This window comes from Cebidichthys violaceus, unplaced genomic scaffold (genome assembly GCF_023349555.1).
Source record: "Cebidichthys violaceus isolate CVI_PGR_0920_01 unplaced genomic scaffold, fCebVio1.0.p SCAF_3, whole genome shotgun sequence".
NCBI lineage: Eukaryota > Metazoa > Chordata > Actinopteri > Perciformes > Stichaeidae > Cebidichthys > Cebidichthys violaceus.
Genome location: NW_027176483.1, coordinates 17,911,766 through 17,916,194, shown reverse-complemented (window position 1 = coordinate 17,916,194; position 4,429 = coordinate 17,911,766). Strand labels below are relative to the sequence as shown.

At 39.2% G+C, this 4,429-nt stretch overlaps 1 pseudogene; it reads right to left on the bottom strand.

Annotated features, from left to right (window-relative positions):
* Positions 1-2,717: 2,717 nt before the first annotated feature.
* On the bottom strand, positions 2,718-3,661 carry LOC137880848 (uncharacterized; annotated as a pseudogene).
* Positions 3,662-4,429: the final 768 nt, after the last annotated feature.

Below are 4,429 nucleotides of genomic sequence, written 5' to 3'. Positions count from 1 at the left end.
GGTCTCAGTGGTCCACAGGGCAGCAAACAAAACGTCTTGTGTCCTGAATCAGGTTGACCACAAACACATCTCATCTACAATGTATGACCCAGGTTGAACTGGAGGAGAAGCGCCAATTCTTGACATAAAAATAAATAAACAGAAATCCAAGTTCAACCTTACTTCTGAAGTACACACAACACAGATTATCCTGAGCCACAATGCTGCTGAGGCAGAATTTATTAATTTTAATTAGAGCTATGTTGGACTTAATTCGAAAGACAAGCATGCAAATCTACACACAGAGACGTGTTGGAACATTTGTAACTCTCAGATACCCCCTGCTCTAGAATAACCACCTGATTTAACTGTTCAAAGTGAAATGTTTCCTCTTCACAGGCTCCAAATGGATTTGGGCATTCAAGCGTTGCGGGGAATTCCACATGTCTACAAATTTAATCTGAGTGCATAGAGAATCTGATCAAGGACTGACCTCATCATTTCCCGATTAAGTGGCTGGCAACAGATGTAGTAAAGCCATTGTGTCTATATTTGTAAATAAATCATATCGGGGTGAAACAGAATATGAATGAGGTTATTTGTGTTCAGTTTGTGCTGGCAAATTGAAGGAAACCACACCCTCTGCACGTTTGCTTCAGTTAATTATTGGTCTGTTCATTTGCTGATTATTTACACATTTTAAACTAGGTTGTAATAAGACATTATAATTCCTGACCATGCTTGAGTACGAGTGTATCCTATCCATGCAGTGCCGGAGGAGGGTGCTAAAGCAAAAAAAAAAGGGGTATCCCTCCCAGAATTATTTTTAAAATATAAAGTAACTATAACTTTCACTTACTTAGTTTTGTATTCATTTCAATAGTCATACACTCATGTAGATGTTGGTCTTCAGCATTTGCTATTACTACATTTATCACAAGAACAGGCAACCACAAAGAAAACAATTCCACACTGTGCGTGCTTAAGTGGTTTATTTCTTTAAAAAAACATTAAAAATCAACAAATATTTAAACAAAATTTAAAAAGGGCTGTTCTCTGAATACATAAAACTATAATCCAACCAGTCTATCCCCCAAAACACAAAGTAGGCATATGTTCAGTTGCAACAATTAGGCTAAAAGTGTTCTGCTCTCCTCTCCACCTCATTTTCTTTTCTTCACTTTATTCCACTATCACCTCATTTTCTTCTCCTCGTCATTCCTTTGCGCTCATCCTCATTGTGTTCTCCTCTCCTTTCCTCTGCTCTCTTCTCCCTCCTCCTTTATTTTACTCTCCTCACTTCATTTTGTTCTTCTCTCCTCTCCACACATCACACCACACCAGGAGTCGCCCTGAGACACCTCCCCAGGCTGTTATTTCTCAGATCCACCCTGAGCACAGCTACTACTGTATACTCTATCTGCAATGCACAAACACACGCCTCAAATATACAGAGTGAACACCGGGCATGATGATTAACACAAACAGCCAAATACTACCCAGTGCACACACACGACTGTAGCTCTCTCTCCTGCCGTAGGCTGCAGGCTGATTTTGACAAAATCGTTAATAAATGAAGAAAATATTTAGCGCTTTGCTAGTACTAACTTCTTATGTGAGTGTATTCTTTGATTTTGAAACAGTAGCCTTATGTTGTTGTTATAGGCGTCAATGTGGAGTCGCCATATGAGATGTTTAGGGAACATTGTAGCTTGTAGCGTCTTTGGGAAGTCTGTATATTTTTAGGTAGATATTTAATTTAGCGTATCCTTTTATATTTCAATATTCATACCCAATTTGTTGGTTATTTATTTATAGTGGAAAGGCCTGTATAATGTATTTCATTTTTATACAGTTCACATTTGATTTTGATATGTGTCATTTCTTATTCAGAATTAGATATTTAAATGGGAAAACTTACATTTACAGATGTTTTCTCTTGACTTTTCAAAATATAAAACAACCTCTCTCCTGAACAGTTCACAATCTTTAAAGTCAGAAACATACAAAGGCCAATGTCCAGGTTCGGGAAAGCATCGCTTAGGCCTCTGAGCTTCTTATTCAATTAAATTTATTTTGTACAGCCCAAAATCACAAATCACAACTTTGCCTCAGAGGGCTTTACAATCTGTACACATTGGTACAGGAACCCCCCCCCCCCCCCCCCCCCAAACACTTTAATGGGGAGAAAATAAAAAACCTTATGGAGAGCAACAGAGGAGGGTTCCCTCTCCCAGAACGGACAGAAGTGCAATAGATGTCATGTGTACAGAATGAACATAACAGATTTACAACACATCAAATGCATATGACAGAAATTATTCCTATAATGAGAGTAGCAAGCAGAATAGTGATGGAAAAATTACGACTACTAATAATAACCACAGCAGTGGATATAGTAGAATAATAATTATAAAAAAGGCAGTAATGGTATTGGCAATAGCAAGCAATGCGACTATACTAATAGTAATGATAGTAGCTGTGGGTGTCAGCACGGCCATGGCAGGAGGCAGAACCAGGGTCCAGATATAACCACGATCCACAGAAACCTGTGAGGCGAGAAAGCACAAAGACTCCGAGGAAGAAGCAAAGTCAGTAATGTGCGTTAATGGAACATGAATTCATACAGGAGATAGAGAAGAGGAGAGAGGAGCTCCGTGTATCCTAGGAATTCTCCCGGCAGTCTAGGCCTATAGCAGCGTATCTAGTGGCTGGTCCAAGGCAAACCTGAGCCATCCCTAACTATAAGCGTTATCAAAAAAAGAAAGTCTTAAGTCTGCTCTTAAATGTGGTGAGTGTGTCTGCCCCCCTGGATTGAAACGGGAAGCTGGTTCCACAGAAGAGGAGCTTGATAACTGAAGGCTCCTGGCTCCCATCCTACTTTTTAAGACTCTAGGAACCACAAGTAAACCCGCATTTAGGGAGCACAGCTCTCTAGTAGGATAATATGGTACCATAAGCTCCTTAAGATATGACGGTGCCTGACCAATTAGGGCTTTGTAGGTGAGAAGAAGAATTTTAAATTCTATTTTTGATTTTCCAGGGAGCCAGGGCTGAGAAGCTAATACAGGAGTGATATCATCTCTTTTCTTAGTTTTTGTTAATACACATGCTGCAGCATTCTAAATTAACTGGAGAGATTTAAGAGACTTATTAGAGCAGCCTGATAAGGAATTGCAGTAATCTAGTCTAGAAACAAATGCATTGACAAATGTTTCTGCATCGCTTTGAGACAGAATGTTACGTAGGTGAAAAAAGGCAGTCCTTGAAATTTGTTTTTATCTGGGAGTTAAAGGACATATTCTGATCAAAGATAACTCTGAGATTATTGATGGTGCTGCTGGATGCCAGGGCAATGCCATCTAGAGAAACTATATCATTAGATGATTGATTTCGGAGGTGTTCTGGGCCTCTTAAAATAACTTTTAGTTTTGTCTAAGTTTAACATCAAGAAGTTGCAGGTCATCCAGGTTTTTATGTCCTTAAGACAGGCTTGAAGTTTTGCGAGCTGGTTGGTTTCATCTGGCTTGATCGATAGATATAATTGAGTATCATCTGCATAACAATGAAAGTTTATGAAATGTTTTCTGATAATATTGCCTAAAGGAAGCATATATAAGGTGAATAAAATTGGTCCAAGCACAGAACTTTGTGAAACTCCATGACAAACGTTGGTGTTCATCGAGCTTTCATTGTTTACATATACAAACTGAGATCGATCTGATAAATAAGACTTAAACCAGCTTAGTGCATTTCCTTTAATGCCAATCAAATGTTCTAGTCTCTGTAATAGGATGTAATGGTCAAAAGTGCTTTGTCTGATGCAATTAGATGGTCATTCGTAATTTTTACCAGTGCTGTCTCTGTGCTATGATGCACTCTAAATCCTGACTGAAAACCCTCAAATAAACTATTGTTATGTAGAATGTCACACAACTGATTTGTGTCTGCTTTCTCAAGGATCTTAGAGAGGAAGGGAAGGTTAGAGATAGGTCTAAACTTAAAACTTGACCTTCAGTGTCTTGCTCAGGGACACGTAGCCACAGGACACGTAGCAGCCAAGGATCGACCCGCCAACCTTGTGGTTAACGGACGACCCTCTCTACCCCCATGAGCCACCTCTGATTGGGTTTCTTAAGAAGAGGTTTATTTACAGCTACTTTGAAAGACTGCGGTACATGGCCTGTTAGTAAAGACAGGTTGATAATATCTAGTGAAGATGTGCTTCCTAACGGTAAAAGTTTTTTAGGCAGCCTAGTCGGGATGGGGTCTAAAAGACAGGTAGAAGGTTTAGACGTAGAAATTGTTGAAGTCAATTGGTCATGGTCGATGGGAGTAAAGCCATCTAAATATATATGGTTTACAGCTGTTTCCAAGGTTACTCTATTTGAGGATAGATTGGTACTGGCTGAGGGCAGAAGATTATAAATTTTCTCTCTAACAGTAAGAA